The sequence below is a fragment of the Symphalangus syndactylus genome, chromosome 24 (genome assembly GCF_028878055.3).
Source record: "Symphalangus syndactylus isolate Jambi chromosome 24, NHGRI_mSymSyn1-v2.1_pri, whole genome shotgun sequence".
Classification (NCBI taxonomy): Eukaryota; Metazoa; Chordata; class Mammalia; order Primates; family Hylobatidae; genus Symphalangus; species Symphalangus syndactylus.
The window spans coordinates 66,793,926-66,813,641 of NC_072446.2; the positions used below are offsets into that span (position 1 = coordinate 66,793,926).

Below are 19,716 nucleotides of genomic sequence, written 5' to 3' on the forward strand. Positions count from 1 at the left end.
TCTCCTGACCTCGTGATCCACCCGCCTCGGCCTCCCAAAGTGCTGGGATTGCAGGCGTGAGGCATTGCGCCCGGCCAAGCCTTTGTAAAATTAAATGCATGGCATTTATACCCCTTAATGTAGAGGAATTTCTTCTTTGAACTTAAATATTTAACAAAACTTCTGAGCTCTGTTGGGGTTCTTTTTTTGGACTCTTGAATCAAGTGTTTATATTCACTAAGCACATAATTCCTCACAGGAACCATTTATAAATACAGCTGACGAAAAATGACCTATTTAAGGATAATACAACTCTTATACAGAGAAAGTGGATAGTCCAGATTAATGTGATGGAGTGAAAAGCAGATGATGTGTCCACACTGATTTAAAGTCCCTAGAGAATTATTCAGTCCCTCCTACTCCCCAACTCTTCTTTGCCTACTAAGAGATGGTTTATGAGTCATCCTTGGGGAGTAGTAAAAGATAGTGCACTTGACTAAAAATAGATAGGAACATTCAATAATAAATCTACTTTCTGGATATCTCTTGTCATCATTAAACACTGATCACTTAGAGAAGTGTCAGGTTGTGCGATTCTTCCTTCCCCTCACGGAAAGGCCGGAAGAAAATCAGCCACAGGCACTGCCAGAAGATAATGAAGTGTCTCACATGATATGCAAGACGCTGGAGGAAAAAACTCTGCCATTAAATGCCAACAGCCCAGAGGAACAGATCCTCCAGGAGGACCTATTTGGAGAAACAAGAAAGTTGCTGGTTCAGGCGATTACTATAAAATGACCTTTTGTTCCTGAAGGTAAGAAATGATACATAATCCAAATGCTTTACTTGTAACAGCAATTTAAAAATAGCAATTTGGGCCGGGCGCGGTGGCTCACGCCTGTAATTCCAGCACTTTGGGAGGCCGAGGCGGGCGAATCATGAGGTCAGCAGAGCAAGACCATCCTGGTTAACACGGTGAAACCCCATCTCTACTAAAAACACACAAAAAAATTAGCTGGGTGTGGTGGCGGGCGCCTGTAGTCCCAGCTACTCGGGAGGCTGAGGCAGGAGAATGGCGTGAACCTGGGAGGCAGAGCTTGCAGTGAGCCGAGATCGCACCACTGCACTCCAGCCTGGGTGACAGTGCGAGACTCCATCTCAAAAAAAAAAAAAAAAAATAGCAATTTGAGCCAAGTTTGGTGGTTCATACCCATAATCCCAGCACTTCGGGAGGCCGAGGCGGGCAGATCACAAAGTCAGGAGTTTGAGACCAGCCTGACCAACATGGTGAAACTCCATCTCTACTAAAAATACAAAAATTAGCCAGGCGTGGTGGCATGCACCTGTAATGCTACTCAGGAGATGGAGGCAGGAGAATCTCTTGAACCCAGGAAGCAGAGGTTGCAGTGAGCCGAGATTGCGACACTGAACTCCAGCCTGGGTGACAGAGCGAGAATTCTGTCTCAAAAATAAATAAACAAATAAACAGCAATTTGATCAAGGGATTATAAAAGAACATGTCTCATATTCACTAGGATTCTGGCTCTGGAATACAAGTATTGGCAAGTTACAGTTTATAAATAAAACAAATCGGCCATATAAAGATATTTCCAGTTCTCCTTTTTGCGTTTCTTTAAAGGTTTGTAAAATGAACCGTTAGGGGAGCACTGGAAGAATTTATTTACATCATCCCCTGGTAGTTCCCCCAAAATGGAGGATTTTTGCTGATAATGTGCACAGTTGTGATTTTTCACATCAGTGGGAATCTTCTTAAGCAAAATCTGCACAGGACTGAAAACAAGTCACATAAACATTTCTCCCCAGAAAGAACTGTAGATAATGATCACTTCAAAAACATGGGATGCTTACTAAATGCGGGCAACACTATCGCAGAGAGCAAGTAGAAAATCTAGCAAAGGGTAAAGTGCCCAAGGTTAGCAGTGAAATTAATAAACTTGAACCTAGAAAGTGCTGGGAGATCCTGCTTAATGCTCTGCCGCATCAAGGAAGATGTCTGTGAATCAGTTTTGAGAGACATTTCAGAAGCAGCATCAGCCAGAATGAAGGGATTCATCTTACAGACTGAAAGTTCTAGAAACCTACAACCAAAGACTCTCCACACAGGCTGTAAAGTACTCACCGGGCAGCTCTGGACCGACTGCAGGTGATGTCCACTTCGTCAAACTCACAGCAGCACTGTCCTCTGAAACAGACAAGACAAATCAATGTAAAGGAATTTTAGAGTTTTCATGGAGAAAAACAGTCCTTTGCACTTCAAAATCAGAATCTAATGTAAATTTAAAAACATCAGAAAAACAAAAAAAAATAGTGGCGTAAGTTGCAAACAAATGACACAGACACACAGTCATCATATCAGAATTATTACTGCTACACTCAGCCAACAGAACTTATACACTGTCTCTACAATGCTGCTAATATCCTACTCAGCCTCTTAATCTATTAAAATAATTAAGCAGCAATAGAACAATAAGGCTATCTAAAACCTTCTCAAAGTAAATATAATTATCTTTTCCTGATTAGCAGCATAATGTCCTTAGATGAACTGTAATTGGAGAAAACTCTTTTTATAACAGAATTACATCTATCTGCAAAGAGAGTCATTTTTTATGGCTGTTTCCGTATTGTCTTTGTTAGTAAGTTGTTTATGTTGATTCTGGATTTGACATTGGATTTCTGATTTGGCTGAAATCTAGATTTCAGGATCTTTTCAAGGTGGAGTGGGAGGAAAAGTTCCAGGTGGTGTCAGAAGTACACAAAAGTGGCCAGGTGCAGTGGCTCACGCCTATAATCCCAACACTTTGGGAGGCCGAGGCAAGCAGATCACTTGCCTCGGGAGTGGAGTTCAAGACCAGCCTGGCCAACATGGTGAAGCCCCATATCTACAAAAAGTACAAAAATTAGCCAGGTGTGGTGGTATGTGCCTGTAATCCTAGCTACTCAGGAGGCTGAGGCAAGAGAATCACTTGAATCCAGGAGGCAGAGGCTGCAGTGAGCAAAGATCATGCCACTGCACTCCAGCCTGGGCAACGGAGTAAAACTCCATCTCAGGCCGGGCGCGGTGGCTCACGCCTGTAATCCCAGCACTTTGGGAGGCCCAGGCAGGCGGATCACGAGGTCAGGAGATCAAGACCATCCTGGCTAACACGGTGAAACCCCATCTCTACTAAAAATACAAAACATTAGCCGGGCATGGTGGCAGGCGCCTGTAGTCCCAACTACTTGGGAGGCTGAGGAAGGAGAATGGCGTGAACCTGGGAGGCGGAGCTTGCAGTGAGCTGAGATGGCGCCACTGCACTCCAGCCTGGGTCACAGAGAGAGACTCTGTCTCACAAAAAAAAAAAAAACTCCATCTCAAAAAAAAAAACAAAAAACAAAAAAAAAGAAGTACACAAAAGTAAGGGGAAGCCCATTTCCATATGGTAAGAAGGCAGAGGCAACTGATGACACCTGGGAAAACTGTGTCTATAAAGTTTGAATTGAAATTTGTGAAGGTCACCATCTATGTATACAGATGACTACAGCACAGTCCTTTAATAAGGTCTCAGGTAGGTTGGTACATTCATATAATACAAGACTACACCATGAAAAACAAGAGAGGAAATCTGTACCTATATGAACAGACATAGAAACAAATTCTCAGGTCATTTTATTAATTTAAAAAATCTGAAGTAGTGTAGTAATATAAATACTATGACTCCACTGTGTTAAGACAAACCTCACTAATCTATATATAAATACACAGACATATGTATTGTTAAAAACAAATAATGCATCTGGATGGAAAACAAGAAACATTGAATGTGGCTACCTCTAGTTCCCTCTAGGGGACCAGTACTAAAAGGAGATTTTTAAAGGGTAGGGTCTTTGATTTTAACCTAACATTTAACTATTATGTAATATTTTACCATGAAGCAAATTATTTTTATAATTAAAATGGAAAAAAAAGCCAATTCACTCCAAAGTCTCCACAGAAAGCAACATCCCACTTCAAATATACAGAATTAGGGAACACACAGCATCATGTACCCCGACTTTACTAATTTAGTGACTATTTACTATGATGCAGGCTGGCTCTAAGCATGGATTGAATCATCATTTATAATCCACATAAAAACTCAAAAATGTATGTACTGGGATTACTCTCATTTTATAGAAAAGGGAATGAAGAAGTTGAATATTCAAGAATCACACAAAGCTGGCATTCAAACCCAGGCACCCTCACCCATGTTTAGCCCCTACAGTGCCACTTCTTCCATGACATTTACCAGATTTTCAATATTACATTTATATTTGTAATTCTGTATTAATATGAAGATACGACTCCCATGAAGACAGGGATTATGTGTTATTGAAAACCACTAGGTATTTCCCCAATACCTACCATAATGCCTGGCACAGAGTAGATGCTCAATAAATCTTTGTTGAATGCTGAATAATTAGGTGGCCTACCTAGAGCTGGAATGTTAAACTATATGACTCTTTTATGTCTCCTGAGGCTATGAAACAGGCTGAGTTCCCAAAAAGCTCATTGATTAATGATCTTGCCATACTATGCTCCTCGTTTTGAGAAACCACTTGCTGCCCAAGTCATTTTGTAATCAAAGACTTAGAGACTGGACACATGTTTTCCCTTCTCTTCTTTAATTCCCTAGCAACCATCTAACATAAACTGCCTCATTGCTCCACATGCCTTTCTAATTCTGGGCATATATAGGATATTGCAACATTTGGGAAAGCTAGTGTTGAAATACTTAACTACAAAGAAGTTAAGCAGTGTAAGCAATTTGTCATGAACTATTTAGCTACTGGCATATCACAGCCAAACTATTGTAACTGACTTGGAGTTGTAGTAATATGTGAATGAAGACTCCAGCATACCAACTTTTCCTTTCAAATACTGTTATTCTGGGTCATGAAGGGATTACATGGGGCTTTGGTAAAGAAAGGACTGTGTGTGAGTGTGTGTGTGAGAGACAGAGGCTGTGTGTGTGTGTGTGTGTGTGTGTGTGTCTGGGGTGTTTATGTATGTCTTCCCACGTGTTTTGGTCTTTCAAAGAAGAAAGATATTTTCCCATAATAGGTAAACAAAATTGCAAATCCCAGAGTTGTATCAGTGTTAACGCAAACAAAAGCTGTTTCATTCAACAAAGGTATCAAGACCATTCAATGGGGAAAGACAGTCTATTCAACACACGGTGCCACGACAACTGAATACTCACATGCAAAAGAATGAAGATAGGCTCCTACCTCACAACATGGACAAAAATTAGCTCCAAGTGAAATTCTTAAAAGTAAATATAACATAGGAGTAAATCTTTGTGATCTTGGGTGGCAACATCCTTGTGACCAGAACAATGGTTTCTTAGGTATGACACCAAAAGCATGAAGAACAAAAGAAAAAAGAAGATAAGTCGAACCTCTTTAAAAACTTTTGTGCTTCAAAGTACACTGTTAAAAAAATGAAAAGAGAACCCACAGAACAGGAAATCTGATAAAGAAGTTTTATCCAGGATGTAAGAACACTTAGAACCGGACAGGAAAAAGACAAATAACCCAATTTAAAAATGGGCAAATGACCTGAGTAGATATCTCCCAAAAAAGATATACAAATACATGAAAAGATACTTAACCCTTAGGGAAATATAAATCAAAGCCACAATGAGACACTGCTTCATAGCCACTAGAAAAGCTGTAATCAAAAGACATAACAAGTGTTGACAAGAATTTAGAGAAATCGGAACCTTCATACACTGCTGGTGGAAACGTAAAATGATGCAGCTGCTTTGGAAAACAGTCTAGCAGTTGCTCAAATGGTTAAAAATGAAGTAACTGTATTACCCAGTAATTCCACTCCTAGATATGAACCCAAGAAAAAATGAAAACATATATCCATATAAAAATTACATGTAAAATTTCATAGCAGCATGATTCATAATAACCCAACTGTAAACAATCCCAATGTCCATCAATTGACAAACATATTAACAAAATGTGTAGTATGTTCACATAATAGAATATTATCCAGTAATTCAAAAATGCAACACAGATACACATGACTATGTAAGTTAACTACTTCAAAGAAACATTACGCTGGCTGGGCATGTTGGCTCACGCCTGTAATCCCAGCACTTTGGGAGGCCAAGGTGGGCGGATCACCTAAGGTCAGGAGTTCGAGACCAGCCTAGCCAACATAGTGAAATGCTGTCTCTACTAAAAATACAACAATTAGCTGGGTGTGATGGCACACGCCTGTGATCCCAGCTACTTGGGAGGCTGAGGCAAGAGAACCACTTGAACCTGGGAGATAGAGTTTGTAGTGAGCCGATTTTACACTGCACCACTGCCCTCCAGCCTGGGTGACAGAGTGAGACTTTGTATAAAAAAGAAAAAAAAAAAATTATGCTAACGGAGAGTAGCCAAGCACAAAGACCACATATGGTATGTTCCCATGTATATGAAATGTCCACTACAGGCAAATCCACAGAAACAGAAAGCTGACTAGTGGCTCTCTACGACTAGAGGAGCAGGATGGGATTTCTTTTTGGGGTAATGAAAATTCAAAGGTTAGACTGTGTTGATAGTTGCATAACGCTGCAAATATATTAATACTAAAAACCATTGAATTGTACGTTTTAAGTAAGTGCATTCTATGGTATGTAAATTATACTTCATGAAAGCAGTCTTTTAAAAAAAGGATATAATTCAGTGAGTTTGCCAGTCAGCTTTTTCCAAAAATGAGAAAACACATTCTTCAAGAGAACACAGTAAGTGATAAAATTTATATATATTAAAAATTCTTATTGTTATTCTTCAGGGGATTCCTTGTGATGGAAAACATCCAATTTTATTTTACCCTGACAAAAGAAAAGCATACATATGGAACTGCCTTCAAGCCATAAGAAAACACCAATATTTTACTGTAAACCACCACTAATCATGCCACAGTGTTTTACATAGTCTTATTTCAAAGCAATGGGGAACTTTAGCCAAGGGTGAAGCTTTTATTTCTCAGAGGAGGAAGAAACCTACAAATATTTAAAGGTGACATTGCCATGCCTGTTTTAGTGAATCTATATATGTACTGAACACAAAAAGACTAGCATGTGATGTCCTCCCCCGAGATATTCAATATTTAGATTTTGTTTTAAAGTGAAGAGTAATTGGGCCAGGTTGAACCAAAACAGATCATTTTACTCTGACTTAATACTGAACACGGAAATGATTGTTTTGCAAGCAAACAGAATGTTGGAAAGCAGTTGTGTCAGTGAGTTTGTGCAGTATAAAAAAGACTTCAAAAAACTTTTTTTTTTTTTTTTTTTTTTTGAGACAGAGTCTCCCTCTGTCGCCCAGGCTGGAGTGCAGTGGCGCAATCTCGGCTCACTGCAAGCTCTGCCTCCCGGGTTCACGCCATTCTTCAGCCTCTCCGAGTAGCTGGGACTACAGGCGGCTGCCACCGCGCCCGGCTAATTTTTTGTATTTTTAGTAGAGACAGGGTTTCACCGTGATCTGGATCTCCTGACCTCGTGATCCACCCGCCTCGGCCTCCCAAAGTGCTGGGATTACAGGCATGAGCCACCGCGCCCGGCCAAGATTTCAAACTTTTGTAGCTTAAATCAACAACCACTTATTTTGGTGTTCTCTAGTTTGCAAGAGAAGCAAGAAGGCAGGCCCCAAAGCACAAGCACTTTCCAAGCCTCTGTTATATCGCATTGGCTAATATATCATTTGGCAAAACTATTCACATGGTCAAGCCCACATTCAAAAGACAGAGAAATGGTCCCACCTCTTGATGGGGCACTGCACATTGCAAAGGCATGAATGTACAGTGGGGAAGACCTCGTGGACGTTTTTACAATCGACCACAGCATTATTTCCCAAAGCGGAACACACTCCCACTAATGGTCCATGAAGAGATATTTTATGGTTTATTACACTTTATTATTAATGGTACAGTTTCCATGTACCATCTTAAAATACAGATATTTTACAATGGTACATGTAGAGGTAATGTAGAGTGCATGGGCATTAGCATTTACCTTCTATTTATAGAAAATGGAATCATTCTTCTATTGAATGGGTACGTAACTTCTATTGGGTACATAACTATAATTATTTACAGCTACTTATAATAGTAATGTTACCACATTACCACCATTATTTATCACGGTTGTATTTTCTTTTTAAGCAAATATATTTAAGTGGAAAAGATGAGTCATAAGTTCAGGTAAAACACAGATTTGGCCAATTCCATAAAAGTGATTCAGGAATAACCCAAGTTTAGGACCTAGTGGGGTAGGACAATGCTTCTCAAACTTTAACATACAAATCACCAGCATATCTGGTTAAAATGCACATTCTGTTTGACTGTAGGTCTGAGGCAGGGCCTGAGATTCAGTATGTGTGAAGCTCAAGCTCTCAGGTGATGCTGACACGACTGGTTCCAATGCATGCTGAGTATCAAGCACAGAGATGAAGGGCAAAGACCTGGCAGTCAGAAGAGCTGAGCACCATAATTTACCAGCTGTGCAGTTTCACGCAACTGTCTTCACCTCTCTGAAACCAGCTCCTATCTGTAAAATGCAGGTGGTGTTACGACTAATCTTAGAAGTCAGGGTCAGAGTGAGACAAGATGAGAGGAGCAAGGCACCCAAGCAACACAGAAGGGATCAATGCCTGCTTTGTTCTGTAGTAGCTAATGACTTCCATAAAAGCCCTCGAATGAATCACAGGTTAAAAAAAGAAAGTGGATGGGCCAAAAGGACAGTGTTAGCCCAAATCATACCATGCCTAGACATTAAAAGTAATCAAATCTTAGAAACAAGTTTCGCCAATGCAATCATATTTTATATATCCATGTAAGGTATTAATATGTTTATGTTTCCTCAAGTTCATGCCACAATATTTATTGAGCACCTACTGTGTGCCAGATGCTGTTCTCAGTTTGAGTATATGGCAGTGAAAAAAACAGACAAAACTTCTAGAACTCATGGCACTCACCCCCTCCAATTCTCTCAGTCTCTGGAACTGCCCCCATATACTAATTCTCCAGGCTGCATTCACAGAGAGGCTGCCCATAGGCCTGATCTGGCCACATATATGTTTATATGAATCCATGGTGATCGTTTAAAGTTTGAGCTGGTTATTAACTTAAAAAATGAGAGATTACACATAAATATACAGACTCCTAGCTTCTCTTAGAAATTTGGATGATTTGGCAACAGAATGCTGCAGACAACTCAGCCACAGCTGAGAGGCATCTGTCCCCTCAGAGAAAGCTTGGGTTTTCAGATCCCCACAGCCCCCACCCTCCAGAGCACTTCCACCCAGCCAACTCCCTCACCTATGTTCTCCTCTCACCGACCCAAGTGAGTGATCCCTAAACGAAAGCCCTCATCAGCAACATGTATAAGCATGGAAGGGAGGGGATTCCAACTTCCTATTCTGTATTTTTTCTTTGCCATCGTGCAGTAAACACCAAGAGAAAGAGCTATTTTAGCCATTTATTTGCCCCTCCCGAGAAAGCATCTAAACTCTGCCCAGAAAACTTACAGCTCCTCTATCTGTCATTTACTGTGGCCAACTGGCTCTATAACGCAAAACAGGGCTCTTTAGAGGAGTTCATTACAAGTTTTTTTATGGGTGTTATTTTTCTCTAAATAATGGTAATGGCTTTGCAATTGCTAACCTACATTCTTTTGCCTGGTTTCCTTCATGTATTAGTTTTCTACAGCTGCATAACAAATTGCCACAAACGTAGTGACTTGAAGCAACACACATTTATTAGCTCATAGCTCTGTAGGTCAGGAGTCCAGACATAGTTTCTGGGTTTTCTTTTTTTTTTTTTGAGACGGAGTCTTGCTCTGTCACCCAGGCTGGAGTGCAGTGGCTCGATCTCGACTCACTGCAAGCTTCACCTCCCGGGTTCACACCATTCTCCTGCCTCAGCCTCCCGAGTAACTGGGACTACAGGCGCCCACCACCACGCCCGGCTAATTTTTTGTATTTTTTAGTAGAGACGGGGTTTCACCGTGTTAGCCAGGAGTTTCTGGGTTTTCTGCTCAGCATCTTACAAGGCTAAAATCAAGGTGTTGGCTAGGCTTCATCCCTTCTGGAGGCTCAGAGAAATAATGTGCTTACAAGTTCACTCAGGCTGTCAGCTGGGGGCCACTCTCAGCTCCTAGAGGCCATCCACACTCCTTGTCACATGGCCCCCACCATCTTCAAAGCCAGTCATGAAGAATCTCCCCTGATGGAATCTTTCTGAATCGGTCTCTCCAACGCCTTTTAGGGTCCACCGAGGACAAACTTTTATTCTTAAACTGTGCCGTGTAACATAACCTAATCACAGGAGTGACACCCCATCATAGTCACAGTCCTGGGGATCATACAGGAGGTGTAAACCAAGGGGCAGTAGTCTTGGGGGGCCACCTTAGAATTCTGCCTGTTACACCTAACTTAGCATGCATTTGTCATCTATGTAACTCAGGCTTGACTCTGCAGCTATGTCACAAGAAAAGCTAACCGACCTGCAGAGAGGCTAAATAAAAGCAGTCAGTACATTTTCAACAATTCTCCCAAATGTTCTTGGACTTCCATATCTAACGCAAAGAATATCTGTACTCTACCAAGTTCTAAATCTATAAGAGATGTTTCTTTTCTTTACCTTAAACTAAACCTTATGAAACTAGATGTCTAGAATAGTGACATTCTTTAAAAGAAGCAGCAAACACACACTCAGTACCTAGAAGGACCAAAAATTTGGGTTTCCTTTGTTTTGCTTTGTTAGAACAGGGTATCCAATTAATAACATGGGCCACAATGTTTTAATTAAATTAGGTTATATTTTGTACATGGTGTTAACCAATTTAAACTGCCCCTTCATTCAACTGACTTGATTATTGGGAAGTTACACAGAGGCAGCATATACATAACCACACTAATATTTAAAGTAAAAGCAAGTCAAGTGTGGTGGCTCACGCCTGTAATCTCAACACTTTGGAATGCCAAGGTGGGAGGACTGCTTAGGCCCAGGAGTTTGAGATCAGCCTGGTCAACATAGTGAGAGTCCATCTCTACACAAAATACAGAAAATTAGCCAGAAATGGTGGCACATGCCTGTAGTCCCAGCTACTTAGGAGGCTGAGGTGGGAAGATTACTTGAACCGGGGAAGTCAAGGCTGCAGTGAGCTGTGATCATACCACTGCACTGCAGCCTAGGCAACAGAGCAAGACCCTGTCTCAGAAAAAAAAAAAAAAGTAAAAGTTTAAATATAATTAAAATCCTGCTTAACATATCCACTAGTACATGGCTTATTAGATAAGACTTAAAAAAATGAGAATCCTTAAGAAATCTTCCTTCAGAAACATGTTTGGTTAGACAGCAAAACTGTCAGAAGCAAACAGTAATAACTACCAATCAATGAGAAATTACTATGTCCAGGTACCACTCTCAGTGTTTTATGTCTATTAACTCATTATATCTCATCAAACTCTATGAAATAGAAATGGTTTATAGATGAGCAGACTGAGGCACAGAGTAGTCATCTCACTTATCCAGAGTCATATGACAGGTAAGCAAAGGATGATGCACTGGCCCTAGGACCCTTCTTCTTAAGGCAACTGTCTGCACATCCATCTGTGCTTCCACAGTATAAAATAGGGGCTATTTCTGCATCTATTATACAGCACAAGATGGTGGCCAAGCACACATGCATTGCACTCAGACAGATACGGCTCATGTCCATGACCAAGAGGTGAGTGAGGCCTGCAGCCCTGGAAAGGGGTACATTTCTGTAATTTGCATTAAAATACCCTACATACCAGCAGCTGCCTTGTTCAGCAAGTCTATGAAAATCTCTTTAAAAAATAAAATAATACAAGTATTCCTCTACCCCTGTGTTTTATTTTGAAAGAGGAAAAGGAAAAAATAGAATTGATTCCTTTTTCTCTCTTTTCTTCCTCCTAAACCCTCTTCCACTATGCACCATTTTGAAATTGACAGATTATGAAACAATGAAAACACAGCAAAAGCTAACACTAGAAGCAAGTAAGAAACATGACTGGATCCCTTTCCTATTGTGGAGCAGATGGTGGGCCCTCCTCTAGGTAATGAGAAAGAAAAAATCTATAGTTCAATAACCTGAAACCTTTTCCATTGATTCTACCCCCCCGTAGCAATGGCAGCATGGCACCATGTGCTGCCAGCCATAGGCAGCACAGACCCTGAGAAACCATGCTTAGCAGTTGTATAATACTAACAGGTCACTGGAGGTAGAGCTGGGGTGGGGAGTACAATACTAAATCTTGACATTTACATTCAAGGCAGATCTGCTTTCAATGACTCATTTGCATGACTAGGTTGGACAAGTCCTTGTGTTAGGACATTTACTCAGTGATGTTTCTTGGTACTTGTAAGATGCTAACCAAGGAGAGTTAATGTACTAGGGCCCCTTGCCTAAGGAGGTAGGAGACTAAAACTATACTTTAATCAGTCCTCTTCATGTTCTCCTACAGTTCAATCTCAGCCCCAGTGTCCTGTTGGTCGCATGGCTGAGATCACAGAAATGTATATTTATTTTGTCACAGAAACCTTCTTTAATCTGATGCTTTGTGGTATCATTTGTTTTGGGTATCGGTTTTTGGGTTTGGTTTTGTTTTTTTGTTTGTTTGTTTTAAGACAGTCTCACTTTGTCTCCTAGGCTGGAGTGCAGTGGCACGATCTCGGCTCACTGTAACCTCCGCCTCCCGGGTTCAAGTGATTCTCCTGCCTCAGCCTCCCAAGTAGCTGGGACTACAGGCACCCGCCACCATGCCAGGTAATTTTTGTATTTTTAGTAGAGATGGGGTTTCACCATATTGGCTAGGCTGGTCTCGAACTCCTGACCTTGTGATCCACCCACCTCAGCCTCCCAAGGGTATTGGTTTTTACAGGGTTTCGTTAGAACATCTCATGCTATATAATTTGACTTAAAATAGCCACCCATTGTACCCAGAACTCTTGAATACATTTGAGGTGAGACATAAACTTCAAGGTCCTTGACTGCTTGTGGTTGTCAATGATCTCTCAGAACATCCAAGCAGGATCTTCGTTTCAGAAACTTGGATGTGTGCCAACCCAGGTAATTATTCTCTGCCTACCTAATTTCCCCAGGCAATTTTAATTGAAAATGGTATTCTCCTTTACCTCAGTTCTAATCTGCTCTGAAGTGTCCCTGTGTCCTGTTTCTTCCCTCCATCATAAGCTAACTGAGCTGGTTTCTTTTTGAAGCTTCAGTTGAAAAAGAAAAAAGTTTCTGGAGCTCCCAAGGGGGAAAATATCAGATAAATATGAGCCATTTAATTAGTCTCAAACCAGTGTGCTGAATGCCATGGGAGTGGCTGCAAGATGCCCCTCTGCTGCCTAACCTGATGAAAAGTTTCTTTTGTGGATAGAAATACAAACGGTTTCTTACTGAAAAACTGACCAAAAAAAAAGAAAAGAAAAGAAAAAAAAGGCAGGAGGAGGGATGTGGGAGGGACACAGATAATTTTACTCTCTTGAAATGATTTTTTAAAGCCACTTCTCCCTTGCTCATTTCCAAATAACCTGATTTAAAGTTAGCAGAACAAAATACACCATTTAACACAGGAATACCTAAAGTTCCATGAAAATCTTAACAGAAATATGCTTTTTAATTACTTCTAACAAACATTCCCTTAAACCAATGCTGTCCAATAAAAACACAATGAAAGCCAGAAATGCAAATTACATATGTAATTTTCAACTTTCTAGTGGCATCGTTACAAAGGTTAAAAGAAACACGAAATACTACTCAACAATAGAAAGGAAATAACTATTGATAACACAACTTGAATTCATCTCAAGGGAATTTTGCTGAGTGACAAAACCTCATTTCAAAAGTTACATGCTATGTGATTCCAGTTCTATAACACTCTTGAAATGACAAAATTATATAGGTAAAGAACAGATTAATGATTCCCAGGGGTTAGAGAGAAGAAAGGGAGATGGCTGTGGCACAGAGATCCTCGGGATGGAATTCCATTTCTAACTGTGGTCGTGTCATAATGAATTTACAAAGGTGATAAAATTGCATAGAACTAAAAACACACACACACAAATGAGTGCATGTAAAACTGGTAAAATCTTAATAAGGTCAGTGGATTACATCAACGTCAATTGCATGATTCTGCCATTGTACTGTTGTTTTGTAAAAATATTACCAGTGGGGAAAACTGGGTAAAGGATATATGGGATTTCTCTGTATTATATTTTACAACTGCATATGACTCTGTAATTACCTCAAAATTAAAAGTTAAAAAGGTGAATTTAATTTTAATAACATACAGATGCTCTAGATTTAGAATAAGGTTACATCCTGAAAAACCCATCCTAAGTTGAAAATATGGTAAGTCAAAAATACATTTAACATACCTAATGTGCCAAACACCATAGCTTAGCCCAGCCTACCTTAAATGTGCTCCGAACGCTTACATTAGCCTACAGTGGAGCAAAATCATCTAACACAAAGCCTATTTTATAGTTAAGCGTTGAATATCTCATGGTTGTTTACCCTCGCAGTCACACAGCTGACTTGGAGCTGTGGCTCACTGCCACTGCCCAGCATTGCAAGAGAATCTCATTACATATGCTAGCCTGCGAAAATACAAAAATTTGAAGTATGATTTCTAATGGATGTGTTACCATTTTTGCACCATTGTTAAGAGAAAAAATTATAAGTAGAACCATCGTAAGTCAAGGACTGTCTGTATTTTATTTAACTCAGTATACATAGAATTTTAAAATATAATCAATGTACATGTAATCAGTATAAAAATTATTGAGATATTTTAAATTTTTTTTTTCATTCTAAGTCTTTGGAATCCAACGTATAGTTTGCTACAACACATCACAATTCAAATTACTCACATTTCAAATGTTCAATGATCACACGTGGCTGTGGCTTTCATTATGGGGCGGCAAAAGTTCTTTAAGCCTAATATACATTCCCCAGTCCCATCCAGTGGCAATCTCTTTAACATGACATATAGCTTTACTTTCTTAGACATTTCTTATGTCACTGGTTCGTAATGAAAGTCTTAGAGCAGCCGGGCGCGGTGGCTCATGCCTATAATCCCAGCACTTTGGGAGGCTGAAGCAGGCAGATCACCTGAGGTCAGGAGTTCAAGACCAGCCTGACCAACAAGTCAAAACCCTGTCTCTACTAAAAATACAAAAAAAAAAAAATAGCCAGGCATGGTGCTGCACGCCTGTAATCCCAGCTACTCAAGAGGCTGAGACAGGAGAAACACTTGAACCCAGGAGGCAGAGGTTTGCAGTGAGCCGAGATTGTGTCACTGCACTCCAGCCTGGGCAACAGAGCAAGACTCGGTCCCCCACCCCCGCCAAAAAAAAAAAATCTTAGAGCTTGGATAGTCACTGGAAAATTTCACAAGTGGTATCAACTTGAATCTGCTTTGAACTACAGTTCCAATGATAAATAAAAGTAATCTCTATGAAAAAAAAACTTTTAGTATCTTTTAAGAAATAACAACTAAATTTCAGAAACTATGTAAACTGGGCTCAACGACTAAGATTTTAACTATTTTGAATCTTTTTAATTTGGTTTTTTTTTTCTTCTCTTTGCTTTCCTATTTCCCTGTGGTGATTAGAAGTAGAATTATTAAAATAAGAAAGCCTTATGGGTTTCCTGTTCAGAGCCACGCAACTGTGAGACTCAATTTTCCTCTAAAGGCAGTCATGGGGGAGAAAGAACCAAGTGATCAAACGTGTGTAATGGCAGATTTTAAGAAATACATAAAATTAGGCCAAATCCCTTGGGACTCTGAAAAGTAAAACACGGAACAGACCTGGTTCTCAGACCAGGTCTAAGAAGAAGCTCCAGGTCTCAATCTCAAAAGACCAGTGCAATCACCATCCCCCATTGCAAGTGACAAAGAGATGGAAAAAAAAAAAAAACAAATAAAAAACCACTATTCCCAAATGGAGCCTTTGGAATATAGAGTGGTTTTGGGAGTGAGAGAGACCTATCTTTGAGAATAAAAGTCAATTAACCTCTCCTGGACCCAATTTCCTTGTTTGTAAAGCAGCAAAATTATCTACCTAACTCATTGTTGTGAAGTTAAATGGAATAATACACGAAAAGTGCCTATCACATTCCTGAAACCTGGAGTGAGTATTCAATTACAGTCCTCTCCCACTCCTTTATTTCTGCACTGACATAACTGCATATAGAGAAAATCATCTGTGCAAATTAAACTAAGAATAGTAGCATAGGAAACTCAAGAGCTGTTGCTCTAGAATAATGCCAGAGAGAAAAATATCTCATTTTAGTTTATTGTAAGTCACTTCTAATCTGCTGGTAGCACGTTGGTTTCCTGTTCAATCTAGGTTTATAGCACTCTTAAGACAGCTGTATAGAAGCAAGGTGATATACCTAAAACAGAGGATCCAAAATAATCTGGAAAACTGGAAACAGGCTGGTTTTACAAGAGATTCATGACCTCAAGAACCTTTACATTAGTCACATTCTCAACAAACATAAAATGTATTTACTAGCCAGTAAGTGAGAACAGAAGAGTAAGTACAGCTTACAAGAATCTCCCAATGCCTAAAGTTCTCTAGTTATAAATTATATATTTAGATTAGCATTTATATTTGTCACTTTTTTTTTTTTTTTTTTTTTTTTACCAAAGACAACTGGTCAACCATCTGTTCCATGAGACATTACCTCATACGCTGGCCCACTGGGGCACCACACAGTGTGATACAGCAGTTACTTGGTTTTTTTGTTTGTTTGTTTGTTTTTTGTTTTTGATGGAGCTGGAGTCTGCAAACTTTTCATGACCCAGAACACAGCTGCTGATGTCAGAGCCCTGAGACAGGTACCATATCGAAAACAAGGGCCCCAAATGCATAGCCTGGAGTAATTTGTTTGAAAGACAGCCTGCTCTGATTCTGTTTCCTATTCATTTCTATTTGGTTTTTACAAAGGAACTAAAGCAGCTGATATATCTACAAATTCGAAGTTGCAGGACAAGATCCCAGCCTTTGTCAGCACCACTACCACTGAGGTAGACCAGTCAGCTGGCAAGGTCCCACTAAGGAATTGAAATTGCTTCTGGGAGAATGTGGGAAAGCTTTCCACCACTGCTACCTCTGACATCAGAGCCAAAGTCCATCATGCCATGAATAATATCTGAAGCAGGACAAAGCCACACCAGGAAACCACAGCAACTAAAGTAAAATAAAATAGGGAACTACGAGCAGATGTGATCACTCACCTAGGACAATTAGGACTCATCAATGCCTGGCCTCAGAGGTATAACTGGTTTTAATAATCAAGATAATTATTTATTTTTATTTTTAATTCACATGCAATAAAATAGACTCTCTCATGTGCAATGCTGTGAGTTTGGCAAATGCATACAGCCATGTAACCACCACACAATCAAGATATAAAACAATTCTATTACCCCAAAACTCCCTCACGCTGCCCCTTGACAGTCGGTCTCTCTTCCCACTCCCACACAACCACTGATCTGTACTCTGTTCCTACAATGTTGCCTTTACTGCATGGAATCATATAGTATGTAGCTTTTCAAGTCTGACTCCAGCTTCTTTCATGTAGTGTAATGCATTTTGGGATTCATCTGTGTTGGTGCATGCATCACTAATTTGTTCCTTTTTACTGCTGAATAGTATTTTATTGTATGGATATGCCAGAGATTATTTTTTCATTCTCTAGTTGAGAGATACCTGGATTGACTCCAGTTTCTGATGACTCTACATAAAGCTACCACAAACACTAGTGTACAGATTTTGGTTTACACATAAGTTTCCATCACTTAGGTAAATACCCACAAGTGGCATGGCTGGGTTATATGTATTATCTGTTTAACACTATAAGAAACTGTCCAACTGTCTTTCAAAGTGGTGGCACCATTTTGCATTCCCAGCAATGCATGGGAATCCCAGATACTCTGCATTTTCATCCACTTGGTACCATCTAGTTTTTTTTCTTCTTATTTTAGCCATGCTCATTGGTGTGTGTTAATAGCTCATTGTGATTTTTAAAATGATGACTCTTTGCAATCTGTCAAATATTAGAGTACCATGTATTTCTACCTTTCTACCTTTAAATAAGTAATGTATTATTATGTCCTTTTTAAAAACAAGGCAAGAAGCCCAGACGGCTAAGTAAATTCACACAGTTATAACATGCAGAAGATCTGGTTCCAGAAGAAATATTCCCTCTACAAGCCTGCACATATGTACCTAATACCTACAAATATTAATATTACACCAATAATAATAATCACAATAGATTCCCATTTAGCAATAGGAAATAATAATACATCATAACTTTTATGAGTATAAAAATCATACATTATTGCTAATGCGAACACATGCATATGCAATTATATATATACAGTACTATACACACAGGTACATTTTATTATAAAAGGCAGTTTATCAAGCATATTGATAGTTTAAATTTAATCCTAAAGGGAGGAGCATTTAATATTTTAGAAATCACAAAATTATACCAGTAACATTACATAATTGCATAATAATGACCTGATTATAAATATTAGCTGTTCCAAGGAAGATTTCCATTTTTAAACAACTCATTCACTTTTTATTCTGTTACTGTTTGTACTTTAAGAAAACTAAATATATGATATGATTTATTCCCACTTTGTTGTCATGTTTACCTGCCTTCTGCTGCTGAGGATCATTTTATGCATTCCTTATCTATTCCCATAGATGGAACAGGAAATTAAATGTCTTTCCATGAAAAATAGTTATTTTGCCCATTCAACAAATATTTATTGCATTCCTAGCAAGCTGGGGGGAGGGGAGGGGTAGTGGTTACCACTTGAGATAACTGGCCTTGGCAAGGGTGTCACTCATGAAGTGACTTATAAGCGAAGACCTGAGAGAAGTGAGTGAGTTAGCCTCAAGAAGACTGAGAAGAAGAGGAATCCAGGGAGTGGGACCAGCAGATGCAAAGGCCTTGAGGGGAATGCTGTATTCTGCAAGGGTGAAGAGACCAACATAGCTGGAAAACAGCAAGTTGGATGCTGTCCTTTGGAGGACACCAGAAGGGATGAAATCAGAAAGGTAAAAGGGAGTCAGATCATATAAAAGACAATGATTGGATCTCATTTTCAATTAAATGGGAAGCAATCAGAACATTCTGAGCAGTAGTTGCCTGGTCTGACCTAAGTTTTAAAGGAACACTTTGTCTTTTGGAGAACTGACTACGGCAGGGCAAGAACAAAGCACCAAAACCAGTGAACAGGCTCTGCAAGAGTCCGAATGAGTGATGACAGTGGCGTGGTCAAAGGCGGTAACAGTTAACATTGGGAAATGCTGTTGGATTCAGTACAGATCTTGAAAACAGAGACAACAGCATTGGCTGATGGACTGCATTCAGACGTGTAAGAAAGGGAAATGATTTCAAACCCAGCATCAAAAAAGTTAAAGAAACTACAATCACTTAGTCTGAAAAACAATGAATAGTTTTAACATGAATCTTTAAGAAGCTAAAACACAGTGACATACTAAGTAGCTGGTATCCATTTTTGAGAGTCAAGAGTGAAAAATGGGAAACTGAGACTGTCATTTTCAATAACTAACTTTGGGAACATCTGCTGCTATCACCGAGGGAAAGTCATTGAGAATTCTGAATA

At 39.6% G+C, this 19,716-nt stretch overlaps 1 protein-coding gene across 16 annotated transcripts in view; it reads right to left on the reverse strand.

Annotated features, from left to right (window-relative positions):
• PLCB4 (phospholipase C beta 4) overlaps positions 1 to 19,716 on the reverse strand; it is a 413,770-nt gene that overhangs the window by 262,509 nt on the left and 131,545 nt on the right. For all 16 annotated transcript variants that reach the window (XM_055266705.2, XM_055266699.2, XM_055266709.2 and 13 more), the window contains one exon: positions 2,120 to 2,182. The gene's annotated coding sequence lies outside the window, so the exon portion shown is untranslated. The remainder of the gene's footprint in view (positions 1 to 2,119; positions 2,183 to 19,716) is intronic.